General features: G+C 42.7%; 1 pseudogene; it reads right to left on the bottom strand.

Moving 5' to 3' along the window:
- Window positions 1-18,223: 18,223 nt before the first annotated feature.
- On the bottom strand, window positions 18,224-18,341 carry LOC126458816 (5S ribosomal RNA; annotated as a pseudogene).
- Window positions 18,342-18,613: the final 272 nt, after the last annotated feature.

Here is an 18,613-nt window from a genome sequence, read left to right as displayed (position 1 = left end):
CAATGTTGACTGGAATACTCTCTTTCAAATTCTGAAGGTGGCATGGGTAAAATACAGGGAGCGAAGGGCTATTTACAATTTGTACAGAAACCAAATGGCAGTTATAAGAGTCGAGGGGAAGTATTGGTTGGGAAGGGAGTGAGACAGGGTTGTAGCCTCTCCCCGATGTTATTCAATCTCTATACTGAGCAAGCAGTGAAGGTAACAAAAGAAAAATTCGGAGTAGTTATTAAAATCCATAGAGAAGAAATAAAACCTTTGAGGTTCGCCGATGACATTGTAATTCGGTCAGAGATAGCAAAGGACTTGCAAGAGCAGTTGAACGGAATGGATAGCGTCTTGAAAAGAGGATATAGGATGAACATCAACAAAAGCAAACGAGGATAATGGAATGTAGTCGAACTAAGTCGGGTGATGCTGAGGGAATTAGATTTGGAAATGAGACACTTAAAGTAGTAAAGGAGTTTTGCTATTTGGGGAGCAAAATACCTGATGGTGGTCGAAGTAGAGAGGATATAAAATGTAGACCGGCAATGGCAAGGAAAGGATTTCTGAAGAATAGAAATTTGTTAACATCGAGTATAGGTTTAAGTGTCAGGAAATTGTTTCTGGAAGTATTTGTATGGAGTGCAGCCAAGTATGGAAGTGAAACATGGATGATAAATGGTTTGGACCAGAAAAGAATAGAAGCTTTCGAAAAGTGGTGCCACAGAGGAATACTGAAAATTAAATGGGTAGATCACATAACTAATGAGGAAGTTTTGAATAGGATTGGGGAGAAGAGAAGTTTGTGGCACAACTTGACTAGAAGAAGGGATCGGTTGGTAGGACATGTTCTGAGGCATCAAGGGATCACCAGTTTAGTATTGGTGGGCAGCGTGGAGGGTAAAAATCGTAGAGGGAGGCCAAGAGATGAATACACTAAGCAGATTCAGAAGGATGTAGGTTGCAGTAGGTACTGGGAGATGAAGAAGCTTGCACAGGATAGAGTATCGTGGAGAGCTGTATCAAACCAGTCTCAGGACTGAAGACCACAACAACAACAACGACGAAATCCTCCCTCTCTGCAGTTCTAGAGGGAACACATCACTCCCTCTGACAAGCCTAGATTAAGAGTCTATCTGCTCCCCTTCTCAGAATCCTGCTCTGTTCCTGCCAGCATCGTATTCTCATGAAACAATCGCTGTAGACGTTTTGAGTTTCGACCATTGAAAAATTTACAGTAGCAACAACATCTCTTCCGATGATCTGCTGCGTTTAACCAGTAACAGACATTTCTCTCTTTTAGAGAAGTTCAAAACAGAAATTGTCTCCCACTATGAGAATGATTTCACATTTCGGCCAATGACAACGGCTGCACACATGCCTTGTGCGTGTTCATCCATGTTACAAAAATAATTTTGGTTAACCAATGCGGTTCTCTCTTAAAAAAAATTTAATCAGCAACTACTGCTGATTTCCAGTGTGTCCAATAGATTCTGCACGCTCTGAATGCCTCGTGTGTTCCCCCGCAGACCTTTGCTTTTTAGAAAGCATTCTTTACACTGCGCCCTTCACTGCCTGCCGAATGCTGCCTTCTGCCCTCAGCGAAGCTCTTGTCAAAAGATGGAACACCATCTCTGACAGCATCTGTAAGTTCATTGTGTACCAGGTTGGGACTCCACCTTTCAGCGAATTTCTGAGGCGTTGGCATTTGTACTGCTGCGGCCCATACTCTCCCACATCTGACTTGGTTCACAGAAAAGTACGCATATCCTTCGCCGTATAGAAATGAAAAGAAAGAGTACTTATTAAATTTGCCATCATTGGTGTTTTTTTGAGTTTCATGTGTATTTCTTTATATCGCCAGGATAGCGGAGGGCGCTAATGCGCTGCTCCTGGACTGATGCAGGTGCGCCGGCCACAGATCGAATCCACCTGGCGGTTTAATGACGAGGGCTAGTGTGCCGGCCAGCGTGGATGTGGTTTTTCGGCGGTTTTCCACATCTTACTAGGTGAGTACTGGGCTGTTCCCCACGTTCCGCCTCAGCTACACGACTCGCAGACATTTGGAAACGTTCACACTATTTCATGACTTACACAAGTCGCAGACAGCTGGGGGTACACCCATTCCATCCCGGGGGGTGTGGGTGGGCGACAGGAAGAGCTTCTGGGCATCATCATTAATCAGGTTATGCAGCAGTTTTGGAAGAGTCTGTACAGTAACAAAAGGTCAAGCAGTTCCTGATAAGTCACGCATTTATATAATCAGTGCTGAGTGAAGTTTGAAGTAGTGTAAAGAGAGACGCCACTAGGCAGTCGATGGTTGGAAACAAGTAATTTAGAGTTATAACTCACATTATACCAAGTGTCAATCCGATGGAAAAGTTTGGGTTTGGACAACACCTGCCATCACATTCAGAACCAGTAGAGAAGTGCGGAGCTAGTTTCACAATATGGAGATAGTTATAGTGTTTAGAATGTGGTCCCCCTATTTACGCTTAAGAAAACGCAAAATGTGGAAGTATATGAATTATACTTTACAGCACTGTCTAGTGTGTACAGTAGAGAAACGTTTAATAGATAATGATTGATTGTTTCAGCATGACAATCCACCCTGTCATAAAGAACATTTATGAGGCAGTAGTTTGTGGACGGTAACATTCCTGAATGTGCTGACCTGCCCCGAGTCCCCAACTGAGCCCAATGGGATATCTTTGGGGTGATTTCGAACGTGAAGTTCGCTCCAGACCTCAGCGTCCAGCGTCACAACTTTCTCTGGTTTCGGCTATTAAAGATAGAAAGGGCTGCCATTCCTCTGCAGAAAATCAGACACATCACGTAAGTGCTCTCAGCGGAGCTGAAGCCTTCATGAAGGCGAAGTGTGGAGACACCCCATTTTAATGTACACTAACTGGTGTGTCGCTACTTTTGGTCAGGAGGTGTACATTTACTACGTCAAACGACAGCAAAAATTAGGTGATATTCTGTTGTGCTTCTAGTTCGATTTTCACTCCTACCTATGAACAATGGGTACTTTACCTGTTGCATATTTTGCATAAAACTGAAGAACTACGAAAAAACTTCAATAGGGTTTTTAAGTTTTATGAATATTTCTCTTGAGGATATTAACTCTGTCAAACAATCTGCAGTTTTTACTGGTTATTAACATTTCTTCATGAAACATGTTACGAGAGTTTTAAATACAATATCTGTGTGAATCAAAAAACCAGAGTTATGTCCTGGGCGACGCAAATACATTGGAATGCTAAAAAATAATTCCTGCGAATTTTTTATTCTCTTCTCAACATCGGTTGAAGTATGTTATGTGTATTACTTGGTCACCCGCCAGGATAGCCGAGGGTGCTAATGCGCTGCTTCATGGGCTCGGGTAGGCGTGCCGGCACCTGATCGAATCAGCCCGACAGATTAACGACGAATGCCAGTGTGCCGGCCAGCCTGGATGTGGTTTTAAGGCGGTTTTCCATGTCCCACTAGGTCAATACTGGGCTAGTCTCCACGTTGCACCTCATTTACACGACTCGCAGACGTTTGAAAACGTTTGCACTATTTCTTAGCTTACACTAGACAAAGACAACTGGGGTACACTCGTTCCATCCCCGGGGATATGGGTTTGCGACAGGAAGATATCTGGCCACCCTCTGACACTAACAGCACCAAATCCATAGTAACAAGGCTGACCCCACGTGAAATGGTAGAAAGGCTAACGAAAATGATGATGATGACGTATATTACTCTGTCGACTTTCTCGCTTAGATGACACAAGCTGCAACCCCTGTTGTTAGAGGTCTCCACATTGCAGTGTGTAACACGGCGGTTTGTAATGTAATTTCGTCACTCTGTAAGAAATACTCAGAAAACTGAAAGCACGAATTCGAAGAGTTCTTCCGTGCATGGAGCACCTCCTCCTTCAGCATAACAATTCTAGACAACACAGGAGCGCTACAGCACGACACCTAGAATTCACTGTCACCGATCATCCAAATCCTTTTTTCACCCGTTTTCAAAACATGAGGAACGTCTTCGAAGACCTAATTTTGATAGTGATGAAGCGGTGCAAGTGGGGGTGAGGCTGTCGCTCCGTCAACAAATTCAAACACTCTGCAGTGACGGTATCAGCAAATTAGTCTCTCGCTGGGAGAAACGTGTTCACTACCAGTGTGAGTAGTAGACATAAAGAATAATTATGTAGAATGATAATAAAGTTTGTTTTATTAATGAGTTTTACAAGTTTTGACATAAAATATTCGGAGGCATTAATTTTCAGCAGGCACTCGTATTAGCAGGATCTTCCTGCTGCTCGCTATGACGTCGCACCAGCTGCTTGACAGTGAAGAATGTCGGATGTTATTCTCGCCTTAGAAATTATTCGAGCATTCTGCCCTACCGGCTGGCAGAGACGAATGAGCCCTGTTCGTGCCACAGCGCTTCTTTGATACTAAAACAACTCCCTCCGTCACACTGCGGGGTTCCGCAGATTGCGTGAGAAGCACACAAATATGAAAGCATTTTGTCCAACTTGCTACCTACTTCTTAAAGAAGGAAACAAATTCCTCGTATGATGCTTCCAGGTGGGGGGTGTAATTAACTATTGTTATAGTACTAAATGAGTTCGCAGGTTTGCTCTTTCAATCAAGTACAAATAAAATGGACAGAGCAACTTCTTCTCTTAAATGCTGCATGCATACACACAATACACTGTCAACTACAGTCTTTAATAGTGAATATTAAATCTAAACCAGAACATACAGAATAATGAAACCTTGGTTTGTAAGAAGTCTTTTATGTTCACCTAAAGTATTTCACCAAAGACAGTAAGAACTAGCAGGTTGACACGTTACCGGACAGAACATGTAGGATGAGTTCATACGGCCAGTGACAGAATGATAACAGGTTATATTTTCATTTACACTGCTAGAGCGATGACATAGACTAAGAAAATTCGGTGGCGTTTCGGGATTGAACGACGTCGAACCATACACCAAATGTTTAGTAAAAGAATAAGAAAAATAACCATTATTAACGAGCAGTACCGTGGTTCTGACGTATATTATTCTAGTGTTAATAGACCCACTTGCTTCCACAGCACTAGCTAAGTATGTAAGGAATTTTTAAATAATGGTAGAGTGGAAAATAGCATTTTAAGTTTTGAAGTGAGTTGGAGAGGGTCGTGCAGTATTGGCTGGCTAAAGTATTTTGAGTTTACTGTGTAACTGTGGTGGTTAGTCGGAATATTAGTATAGTATCCCCCTACTACTTATGTTCTATGAATTCACAACATGTAATTATTTTTTAGCTTATGATGCTTAATTAGGTCGAAAGTAAAAGATCAACAATTGCAACACTTTTAGAAGTTGTCTTTCAGCATCGGACATTGTCTTTTCTTTGACAATATAATTTGAATGATAAACTGCAGCGATTCTTTTTCAATAATAATGGTATACGTAAGCATGGGATCATATTTTTCTATTTCAGCTTACTTCACGAATGTTTAGTTTACTATTTTACAGAGTTATCAAATAAAATACAAAATATACTGCTGGTCCACACCTCCAACACGTGCTAAGTCTCAAGATTTGGTACTCTGCACCCAGTCTTCATCAAATGATTACAGACACATTATGCTCTTTATGCTCTTTTCATTCTCTTCTGCTGGCCCATTATTTCAATTAATTTCAGTTTCCTTCGCCCCTTTGTAACTGACTTTTCATTGTCAGCCCTGTTTTCTTTTGGAACACCAGTCTTAAGCTTAGGTTTCTTCAACTGTCCTTAAAACTCTTTTATGCACTTTTAAGCCAATATATGTATTGGCGATCTTTCTCTCCTCTAACTGTCGTTTAATAGGTGTTAATGATGTCAGGATCTTTTTTTCCTCAGCCTCCTCCTGATCTTCGAATCAGAGGCGTCTGTCGACGGACAGATGTTTTCAGTGATTACACTAAAACCGAATGTTGCAGATCTAGTAATGTTTGGAGAGTGCAGATGACAGAAGCTTCTTCTTTAGAACGATACTATAAGACGCTCGGTTGGCCGGCACAGCATGACAAACGATCTGTTCATATCGTCGTTCTTTTATAGAAATTCTCATGAAACGCTTGTTAGATGTCATTCCTTACGTAACATAGTTAACCTAAATGTAGCAACGAAATTAATTACTTACCTTCAAAAAACGTCCCATGGGCCTCAAATTATCACCCGTATGCTAACAGCTACAGCAACCGCCATCAGGCACTCAAAGCAGACAAAACACTGAAGAGAGGAAGAAGATATCCGACTCTTAGAGACACAAGCTTGTTTACTGCTTACTGTATACTTCTGCCATTTGGAGGCGCAAAAGAAAATCACAATAAATTCCGGTAGTGTAAACCGGCTAATAATGCACGGCTCTTTCCTACTTAGTGATGTAATTCGTTTACCGTACGGTTTTACATGTTTTGTCCTTCACAAAAAATTGTGTGCTCTGGTTATATATCATGTGCAGGTCTTCCAGATGATGACAATAGCAATTAATAGTCACCGCAGCATAATAAAATTTTACAACAGTGTTTTGATGTTGCATATCTAACATTCGGCGCTGAATGACGATAAACAACCAAGAAATCTTAAGAAATATTACACGGACGTCTGAGAAGCTACGTACAATATCACGTTTTAGTCGACAGTGTAATTTTGTCAGACAGCATACGAGCATGTGATAACGTATAAGAAAGAACTGTTGTCCTTATATTTATCGACTGGTACTGTTGTATAATGATATGGGTAACTATAGTTTAAAAAGAACAACAGTTTTCACGAGAGTGATATTAAGAGCAGATCATAAAGAAATTCTAATGCCGTATTCGTGGCTCGGGGTGGTGCCGAGTACTCCCTTCAGCTGTCTTGCCCCGCACTCCTTTACATATGAGATTGCATCAATCAGGTCTGAGCGCTCATTTTCGTGAATCTCTTTCTTTGTGTTCAGAAAATTCTCAGTTGTGGGCATGACTGAACAAAGTATTACATCAAATATTGGTTAAAGCCATTCGTGCACATAAAAAATATCCAAGGCTCAAACGATTAGTTTTCCTGTATCGGGTGCCACAACCACTGCATATTGCCACATGCTCGTAATTTTACGAAGTTGTCCTTACTTGGTGATTAAGTGTATTTTCTTTATTGCTACTTTATCCCCCTCTTTTCACATAGGAAAGTACAGTCAACTCGCTCGTCAGCTAACAGACATGTAACATAGCCAAAGACGCAAAACCAGCACGTTAAAAGATGCGATGTGTAGAACAGGTTTTAAGAATTGTATAGACGAATTTATGGAACGTTTTAAAGAAAAGAAATTTGATTTCCCTTCTTCAATTTAAAACAGCACTACGAGAAGGTCTTATGAAAACGTACATTTAAAAATTTTGTAAAATTCTGTTCTTCAAAATCAAGCAATGCAGTGACATTCAAATCTAGGGACCTTCTCTCGGGTAGATAGTCTATTGCTGAGAGAGGAGGGGATGACAAAAGATGAGACATTTACTGGAGCAGAAGGGTGTAGGCATAAGGACAGAGGAGAGATGTATGGAGAAAGAATCGAGATTAGGGAGGCAGGAGGGAGATAGTAGTAGGTGGCGTCGGTAAGAGCCATAAATGAAGAGAAATAAGGGACAGGAAAAGATGGTGAAGAAAGGAGTACGAAAGATGGGAAGGAAAGAAAATGGAGCCCTAATGAGGTGGTATAGGTTGGGTGGATTTATAGTAGGGAGGATGGGTAAATGTCGGGACTATTTCATTGTGTGTGAAAGGATGATAGCTGAAATCTAGGCAACATTTAAATAACAGAGACTGCGTGAAATCAAGAATTTGTGAAGGTGAGGATAGTGGAGTGGTGTAATTCCCAAGTTTGGTTAGTTAGTAGTTTCTTATGGGTAGGATTTGGGAGTAGTGAGCATCGGGTTGGAGGTTGTGCAGTGAGTCCTGACTTTTACAGATAATTTACTAATGATAAAACGTCGTTCTTGACAACGGAGGAAAGACGATAAATAGAACTTGTTTTACAGCCGGATATAGCTCTTGAAGAATGGTCTTAATGAGATAACAACAACATACTATTAATACATTGAAAGCAAAATTCAAACAGACTTCACCAAAGTGGGTAGAATCGGGCCAACAGCAATAATAGTTCATAAAATATTTCCCCTGGCAACACGGAGTGAAAAGTCAATAAAACAAGCTTCTGCGATTAATTGTAGGACAACATCTTATAATACAACTCCCTGACTTAATTAAGCCACTTACATTACCACTCGTCTGAATATTGAGCTATGACCAATCCCATCACTAACTAGTCACTAAATCAAAGCTACTATCAACCATCTACACCAGCCGGTGACTCACAGGCCTGACCCGGCGCGCTACTGGTTTCAATGCGGCCAGTGGAAGAAATTTGTGTGTGAGAGTAAGGCGCTCGCATTGTACGTTGCTCCGGGACTTATTTTCGGATATATCCGCGGACGCTCGGCTCGCCTCGGGTTTGCAGCTCACGACGCAGACCAGAGAAAGTTTCGCTTACTCCATGCATGCGCAATGCCATTTCGCCGACGCTGGATTTGTTGTCCTTGTGGCCATGTGCGTGCGCAAAATGCGAGATACAGCTGACTACCGTGAATGGTTGCGGGGAGACGTACTTTCCCCTATCGATCAGTGTTGACAATACATACACGTTATTCACTGCTGACAGCCTTCGTCTGTGCTATACGTTGATAGATCGCAAACGTTGGGAGGTAGCGGAAATCTCATGAAAATTACCGACTATTCGCTAAATGTGCCATAACATGGTGAACAAATTAGTTATTTGTTGTCGTTTCACTTGGGTATGTTTTAGTGATGACTAGTCAAGTTGATACTAATTTTGAGGTTTGCCGATGGCATTGTATTTCTTTCAGAGGCACCAAAGGACTTGGAAGAGCAGTTGAACAGAATGGACAGTGCCTTGAAAAGAGGATATAAGATGAACATACACAAAAGTAACACGAAAATAATGAAATGTAGTCGAATTAAACAAGGTGATGCTGAGGGAATTAGTTTAGAAAATGAGACACTTAATGTAGTAAACGAGTTTTGCTATTTGGGAAGAAAAATAACTGATGATGGTCAAAGTAGAGAGGATATAAAATGTAGACTGGCTATGCCAAGAAATGCGTTTCTGAAGAAGAGAAATTTCTTAACATTGAGATTAGATTTAAGTGTCAATAGGTAATACCTGAAAGTATTTCTATGGAGTGTAGCCGTGTATGAAAGTGAAACGTGGACGACAAAGAGTTTAGACAAGAAGAGGATAGAAGCTTTAGAAATGTGATGCTAGAGAAGAATTCTGAAGGTTAGATGGGTAGATCACTTAATTAACGAGGAGGATCTGAATAGAACTGAGAAGAAGTTTTCGGTACAGCCTGACTAAAAGAAGGTATCGATTGGTAGGACATATTCTGAGGCATGAAGGGATCACCAATTTAGTACTGGAGTAAAGCGTGCTTTGGGGGGGGGGGGGGGGAGTATAGGTTGGGGGGGGGGGGGGGATCGTAAATGGAGACCAAGAGATGAAACAGTAAGCTGATTCAGAGGTTGCAGTACTTACTCGGAGATGAAGTGGCTTGCACAGGACAGAGTAGCAAGGAGAGCTGCATCGAACCAATCTTTGTACTGAAGACGACAACAACAACATGTCAAGGTGCCCGGCGTACTATATTCCAAGGTTCACGTTTATTTGCGTCCTCTGGGCGCTGTTTCTTGTTTCTTCACCAGAGTCAGTACACAATTCAGCAAAGGAAGTTGTGAACAAAAAGTGAATTTACTCTCAAAAATACGTGTTTTGAAATATAATTTACTGGCGTGGAGTGTCAGGAAAAGGACGCAGTTCATATGGTTGCGTTACTCCATCAACATTAACGGGACGGACGCTACAGTTTTGACTTTATGTGCTAGAAGCGCTGTTGTCGCATCACTTGACGAGGTGGCCAGAGATCTTACCTGTTTGTATGAGGCACATGGGTCATCAAAGGCTGCCCACGCTGAGCTACGGGACTACCTACGTAAATTTATCAATACCGCTTTTTATGCAATGTAAGATACAAAATAGATCAGTTTTGAAGGGTAAAATAAAATAATTTACAGAAAACGGCATTAACAAAATCAGTGATATTTGTAGCGTAATAATAATATCACATTCTGCACAATGGTACACAACAAATTAGTCACGTACATGGTGTATGTATATCAAAGTCAATAGGGTCCCGCTCTTAGAAGAAACACCCACACACTCAGTGTGCAACGACACAACTACCGCATCGCGCCGCAGTGTGCCCACGGACCTTCTGTGTATAATACTACTGATTATAGATACACGGAATGTACCCTCGGTCTTTATGTTAGCCACTAAAGCACGCAGATAGCGCTCATCTTATAATCATAATGACTCTGTCTATTTCTCCACTGGAACCACCGCCCTCTGGCCCAGGAAAAGGCACTAACTGTTCAAAAAATGGTTCAAATGGCTCTGAGCACTATGGGACTTAACAGCTGTGGTCATCAGTCCCATAGAACTTAGAACTACTTAAACCTAACTAACCTAAGGACATCACACACATCCATGCCCGAGGCAGGATTCGAACCTGCGACCGAAGCAATCGCGCGGTTCCGGACTGAGGGCCTAGAACCGCTAGACCACCGCGGCCGGCACTAACTGTTCCAATCGGTTTCTGTGTCCACACAACGGCAACTCCCCACGCTGACCGTTAGTGATATCCATAGACAGCTTTTATGCCTATGGTATAAGCCGCCCATTCTTGGCCCTGCGCTAACTGACGGCTCTCGCCCGCAGTCGTTTCCGCCTTGGTCGCAGACGGGCTGCCCGTCTGCCCGCCCTCATGCTGCACCAGCACAATAAGCCACCAAGCATGACAGGCTGCGGGAGAAACAAATGTCGCTCTCGACACGACGCATGGAGAATCTTTTGGATCGTTTTAGTTCAAGCTTCCATGTTAATTGCTGGTCGAGGGCTAGTTTATGATATATTAGTGAATAAGTTACAAGACAATGTAGGGCCCTAATAAACTGATAATTCACGAGGAGTACCAATTATAAACAAGGAATACAAAATAACAGATGATCAAGAGGAAATAGTTCACCAGTTGAATCAAACAGCTGAACAGGTAAGGCCCAGTAAATGGAAGTAACAAACACAAATGGTGGAACGGTAAGTGTGATAACGCCGGGAATCCAGTTCGTGTGTAAAAGGGAATTTAAAGTAGACTGGGGCGGAAATGAGAATTTTGATTGAGGAGGGAGGCTTGCCAGGGTAATCCATGCACTTGTGCGAACCACTGTCCAAAGGTGGGATTAGTGGCTAGCGTACCTCTTGAGTAAGCAGGAGATCCGGATTCGATTTCCGGCCCTGGTACAAATGTTTACTGGCGTCTTGAGTCGATATACATAAAAATAATATCTGTGTGACATCACTAAAGTCTCTGAAACGGTGTCATATCATTTGTATAAGCACCTGCCCCTGGGTATTTCAGGTTGGCTGCCCTATTTACATTCGGTGCTGAGGTGCTATTCCAGGACATGAGAGCCTCGACAATTATGTTCGTGCTTAAGGGGGAATTAAAAGTAGACTGAGGGGGCAGTGAGAATTTGGATCGAGGAGCATGCATGTCAGTGTGAACCCTGCAGATGTGCGAACTGCTGTGCCAAGGTGGATTAGTGGCTAGTAAAGAGGAGGCCCAGGTTCGATTCGAGGCCTTAGTACAAATTTTCAACGTTGTTTCAGTCTATATACATAAAAAATGGTGCAAATGGCTGAGCAGTATGGGACTCAAATTCTGAGGTCATCACTTCCCTAGAATTAAGAACTACTTAAACGTAATTAACCTAAGGACATCACACACATCCGTGCCCGTGGCAGGATTCGATCCTGCGACCAGAGCGGTCGCGCGGCTCCAGACTGAGGCGCCTAGAACCGCTCGGTCACACTGGCCGGCCATATACATAAAAATCATATCTGCATTAGACCAGTAAAGTCACTGAAATGGTGTCATTCCTTTTGAATAAAAAGAGAATTTACAATGAGAAACAACAGAAAAGATCGGAACGAATCAAAAGATATTAGGCGATTCGGAAAGGAAAGCTACTGAAGAAGATGGCCAGCAAATGATTAACTGAAGTGGCCCAGAGAGGCCGTAAAAGCAGAAGAAGAAGAAGATATTAGCTATAGACAACAATTGTAAATGGTGAGATAGTGGCATGGACGTGGAAGCTGCATTTTGTTGGTCATTTAATGCCAGGGTTTTTGAGAGGTTGATCTTGAGGAACTGTTGGTTGCACCAAGAGGTCAGCTAAAGGACGTGGATTTGAAGAGTTCGTTGGGTTTCTGGAGTTTCGGGTGGAGGACAAGGGAGTTGGTGTCAGGAGTATACTGAAGAAAGTGGACTGGTAAAGCTGGTTTGGACATGCCGACAGCGTAGAGGAGATAGCTAAGATAAAACAGAGGACTGAGATTTGGTATACAATATGACTATTGTCTGTCATTTTGAAATGCAACTTCTGGCGAAGTTCTGCACTAGTCAACCGTTAAAATAACAAAGCCACTGTAATGGCATATAACAGTAAATATAAAACTCTTGATACATTGTGCAGAACATGGCTAACTGCAGGGTGATTAGAAAATGTTCTGTACCAACAAATGGCAGTTCAAAGATCTGCCGAAAACAGCCGCCGGCCACTCTGGCCGTGCGGGTCTATGCGCTTTAGTCCGGAACCGCGCTGCTGCTTCGGTCGCAGGTTCGAATCTTGCCTCGGGCTTGGCTGTCTGTGATGTCCTTAGGTTAGTTAGGTTTAAGTAGTTTTATACCTTGCACACACACACATACGTTTTGGGTTATGCCGTCACATATGGTAAGTATTTCTATAAAATTGAAGTCAAAAGATTAAAAACATTCTCAAACACTGAAGAAAAATTTCACAAGCTAATCAAAAATTTAACCTGAAATCCAACACACATGTTTCGAGTATATATTTTTGTTTAAAAAAAGGAAAAAAAATAAGAAAATCAAGCTTCATGTGAACTACTTCTGCCGTCGCTTTTTGTTGTAGAATCTTCAGAATTAAAACTGAAAAGCTTTTGTCGGTGTTCTATAGCCTATTATAATGTTTTACAACTTTCACTGTAATATGCTTTTCATTTATAAATCATTACAACATAATCGGCAATTTTCCACAGATCACGGTTAGTCAAGAAATTCAAATAGGATGTAGTAGGGCAGCTATCTGGAGGAACGGCAGGAATCCTGCAGAACCAGTACTTGAAAAGCGGAATGTGACAATAACACACATCATATTTAACCGGCTGTTTTTATTCACGGTTCGACTTGGTGCAGTGAAAGACACTAAACTCGTTTATGGAAAGACTTAATTCAAATACCCTTCCAGTCATCCCTGTTTGGATCTACCAGGGTTGCTGTAAATCTCTTAATGCCAGCATCGGGATAGCTTACGTAAAAAGACATAGTCTTGTTCCTTCCCTGTCATTTCCATAGTTCGAACTTGTATTCCATCTTTAAGGGCGTCTTCGTCGATCGGCCGTTTTCTGCATTTGGTCTGCGTGGAGGTCACATGACACCACTTGAAATTCATCGTTGTATAGTTCACTATGGTTTTGTATTACAGAGCGAAGCCAGCCCTGTCAGCGAACAAGCTGAGCTGACAAGCCGGGCCGGCCGCTGTGGCCGAGCTGTTCTAGGCGCTTCAGTCTGGAATCGCGCGACCGATCTGGTCACAGGTTCGAATCCTGCCTCTGGCATGGATGTGCGTGATGTCCTTAGGTTAGTTAGGTTTAAGTAGTTCTAAGTTCTAGGGGACTGATGACCTCAGATGTTAAGTCCCATAGTGCTCAGAGCCATTTTTTGACAAGCCGGTGCCGCTAGACTAGCAGGTTCAACATGTATACATACACTTCGCCTACGAATTTTGGCGAGAGAGGCTGCGACTATAAAAATATGTGACATATATGGACGCATCTTTTGGTTGCGTTGACGTGTATGTTGAAATTATTTATAACGCTAAGTGACCTTATACTTTATTATTTGCCATTAATTTCAACTATATACCTATATCCTTTCTTGAGAAAAAGAGGTCTTAAAAAACGGACAGACCGACCGCAAATGGTAGAAGCATTGTGTTCTGTGATATAATCACTTTTCGAAATTTTTTCTTTACTTGTACTGTAAAACCTGCTTCTCGTCAAATTTCATGATTCTAGGACTTTCATGAATGATTTTACGAATATTGAAGAATGTGACGTAAAAAGACGTATCTTTTCACACTACCAAGGGACCACAGATCGTAGTATGTACCATAAATTTGTAGTTGATACCAGTATCCATTCCTGAGAAGAAGAGGTCACAACAGTCGGACAGATAGACGGACTGGAAAGTTCTTACAGATTAAGGCATTTAACCCTAAAAATCAGTAAGAAAAGCCATACAGGTACGAACCTGGAGGAATTGGCACGTTAGATACAGGAAAGTGGCCTAAATTGGAATCAAAACCCTAAAGTGGACTGCTGGGTCTAATGGGTTTGCAGTCTCCTGAAATCTAGTGTGAAAAGTTGTAAATACTAGTTTAGGCTTCTACTCTACATCTACATCTACGTAGATACAGTGCAAGCGACCTACGGTGCATGGTGGAGGGTATCCGGTACAACTACTAGTCAATTCCTTTCCTACTCCACACGTAAATAGAGCTTGGGACAAACGACTGCCTATATGCATTTGCGTGAGCTCTAATTTCGTGTATTTTATCTTCGTGGTCCTTAGGCGTAATGTATGTTGGCGACAGTAGAATCTTTTGGCAGTCAGCTTCAGATGGCGGTTCTCGAGATTTTGTCAACAGTGTTTCTCGAAAAGAACGTCGCCTTCCCTCTAGGGATTCCCATTTGAGTTCCCTGAACTGCTTCGATGTCTTCCTTTAATCCTACCTGGTGCGGATCGGAAACAAGCAACGCTCAAGAACAGGTCACCTTTACAGGTGAACTATTCTATTCTCCCATTAAACCGAAATCGACCATTCGTCTTCCCTATCACGTTTCTCACATGCTCGTTCCATTTCATATCGCTTTGCAACATTACATCCAGATATTTAACCGAATCGACTGTGTCAAGAAGGACACTGTATCCGAACATTGCAGGCCCGTTCGTCATTCTCATCCGCATTAACTTACATATTTCCGCGTTTAGAGCTAGCTTCCAATCACCTCACCAAGTGGACATTTTGTCTAAGTCGTATCTTCCTACAGTCTATCAAATTTGACTCCTTACCGTGTACCACAGCATCATCAGCAAAAAACCATAGATAGCTGCTCACCCTGTCTGCCAAGTCATTTATGCATATAGAGAACAACAGTGGTCCTATCACACTTCCCTAGGGCACTCCTGATGATACCCTGGTCTCTGATGAATAGTCGTCGTCGAGGAGAACATATTGGGTTCGATTACTTAAGAAGTTTCCAAGACACTCACTACTTTGTGATCTTACTCCATACGCTCGTACCTTCTTTAAAAGCCTGCAATCGGGAATTTCCGGAAATATAGAAACACAGAATCTGCCTGTTGTCCTTCATCCATTGTTCGCAGTATATGATGTGAGATAACGGCAAGCTGAGTTTCTCACGAGCGATGCTTTCTAAAACTATGCTGATTCCTGAACTGAAGCTTCTTGGTCTCGAGAAAGATTATTTGTTGAGTGGCACTTAAGATAAGTAAATAAATTAGTGAAATCAAAGTGAAGTAGAAATTAGAAAATAAATTAAAAACTTAGTTTAGTTTAGAAGAATTACACACTGGCAAACAGCGGGCAGAGCAGCAGAGCAGAAGAGACAATGAACGTGAAGTCTGCAAGTTCAGAAGAAGCCATCGCCCTCCCCACATATGCGGACGCTGTCGATTCAGCCGTCAGGGGATCGCCCAACGGCTCACATGTTTCTCAATGTGAGCAAAGGCCCTCGCCTACATTCCAAGAGCCAATGACCGACGTTAAGAAGATTCTTCGAGAAGCTTCTCAACGTGGCAGACGAGGCAATGACCGTTAAGTCGTTCACCTCCAGTGGATTGAAGTGAATAAATACGCGAGACGCAGTGGGCCCAATGGAGGAAGACGAAGGGAAAGAGAAGAGTAACAGTAGTTTTCAGTCAGTTTCGGTGCCGAAGACCGTCACGCAAGATGAGGCTACATCATACACAGACGCACCACGTCTGCCGCTGTAATGGAATAGCAAGCAGCAGCCTCGGCGCCAGAAGACAGAAGTTAAAAGGTATTTGAAGTCTGATTTTTACGTACCCGGGCGACTCGTGAGAACGGGAAGGAGACGGCCTCACATCAGCAGTCACCTATGAGCTGGGATAAAGATCTGACAGCCGAAGAATGGCAAGCGGGAGTCCGTTGTTCGAGTCCGGGACACTGGCCTTCCCCCGCCGCGCCGCTCCGCTGGCCGACGCACGACACTGACACACGCGGCCGCTTATAGAAGAGAAACACTGGGACGCCACATCCAAGGTATCACCGTCCGATTACGACTTCGTTCTCAATAATTAAACGGGCCACAGCACGATGCGCGTCTCCAGTCAACTGGGCGAGACGGCGACACGAGATACACAACGCCAGGCGTAATCAGACGCCGCCGCTGCAGCAGCTGAAAGCTTCGTAAACGACACAGCTGCCGCTCTCCGAGCCAGAAACATCCAGTAAGGGAACAGTTGTACAAATCTTCAATAGAAGTTATCTTATGTAAAAATGCTGTTTCATTCTACCTCATTCCCGAGCCAAGGAAGAACCCACCCCGCCCACATGTTGTTAGGAGAGAAAAATTAATTTATTTAGTATTTTCATCCTGACATAATGCTTTAGAATTAAATGCCTATTGCAGTAATGCTCATCCTGAACTTGGCTAACATCAAAAGAGGAAACCCAGTTACAGTTAGTGTCAGAAGTGTTACATATTATATTTGGACCCAGAATATGTTCAAGTTATTCTGCTGTAAAATAGTCAGAGGTACTGATCTCTAATTTTGCGAGTCCGATTCTTTTACTCTTCTTACATACGGAAACCACGTACTCTTTTTTACAGTCGCTTGGGACATGTGCTGGACGAGAGATTCGCGATAAATGCAATCTACGTATGAGGAAAATGTCGTAGAGTTACTCTCTGTAAAATGGGATCGGTATTCCGTCCGGACCTGGTAATTTAGTTTCAGATCTTTCAGTTGTTTTTTATTAAAAGGCTGCAGAAGTCACTCGCTTCAGTTGTTACTTATCAGTTCGCCATTACATGTTTTGACAATGGAGAAAATTTTTACCCTGTTATTGAAAGATTAACGATGTGATGAAACCGTTTGATTTAGATGTTTGGTTAAAATTTTACTGCTGACAAAAAGTTGACTCTAGTGGTGAAGCAGAACCCTCTTCTGTGGCTGAAACCGGGCCCCTTACTTTTGCATATTTAGATTCCCCTCTGTATTACTACACACACTTAGTCTCTTGGATTTCACTTGAAGATTCCAAGACGATAACGGGGAACGTTGAGCAAAGGAGGCGTTGCCCGTCTAAAACGTCTAATGCTATTGATGAATTTTAGAAAAAGAAAGTGCTGAACGGTGTATCCGTGAAGTCGTGGGCGCCTTGTCCACGGTTCACGCGGCACCCTCCGTCGGAGGTTCGAGTCCTCCCTGGGGCATGGGTGTGTGTATTATCATTAGTTTAAATTATATTAAGTAGTGTGTATGCCTAGGGACCGATGACCTTATCAGTTTGGTCCCATAGGCACTTACAAAAAAAAAAAAAAAAAAAAGTCTGGTGTGAAGTACAGAACACCTGAGGTGGCAGCAAAAGCAGGAGACCTACAATTTTAGGTGATGATGTTGAAGAATACCTGGTTTAGTATTGCCTTGCCGTGGAAGTTTCTTTCTTTGGACTTACTCGTAATGTCTTGTGAACTCCTCCTGAACAGGCCATGCAGGCCCAAGGGTACCTACCGGCCGCCGTGTCATCCTCAGCCCACAGGCGTCACTGAATGCGGATATGGAGGGGCATGTGGTCAGCATATCACTCTCCCGGCCGTATGTCAGTTTCAGAGACCGGAGTCGCGACTTCTTAATCAAGTAGCTCTTCAGTTTGCCTCACAAGGGCTGAGTGCACCCCAGCTTGCCAACAGCGCCCGGCATACCGGATGATCATCCATCCAAGTGATAACCCAGCCCCACAGCGCTTAACTTCGGTGATCTGATGGGAACTGGTGTTACCACTGCGGCAAGGCCGTTGGCATGACTTTTGAAGCAAGGCCATAAATTGGTGAACGAACTTGCTGGGTAAAAGTGAGTTAGTCTTCTTCTTAAGCGCCACAAAACCAAACCGTCAGCAATAAAGTCTACAAAGCCCACCAGAACACCCGATAGCAGGGCTCTTGGTTTGAGGAAAGAAAATCAGAGAAACTGTATAACTTTCTGTAAGATGTTACATTATACCTACTTTGAAACCAGGTAACGGTTCCTCTGATATTTATTATTGTTAAGTGGTCAGATTTTGGAACCTCTTT

This window comes from Schistocerca serialis, chromosome 2, assembly GCF_023864345.2.
Source record: "Schistocerca serialis cubense isolate TAMUIC-IGC-003099 chromosome 2, iqSchSeri2.2, whole genome shotgun sequence".
NCBI classification, from domain to species: Eukaryota; Metazoa; Arthropoda; class Insecta; order Orthoptera; family Acrididae; genus Schistocerca; species Schistocerca serialis.
Note: the sequence above shows the minus strand (reverse complement) of the source record. Positions and strands in the feature narration are given on the sequence as shown.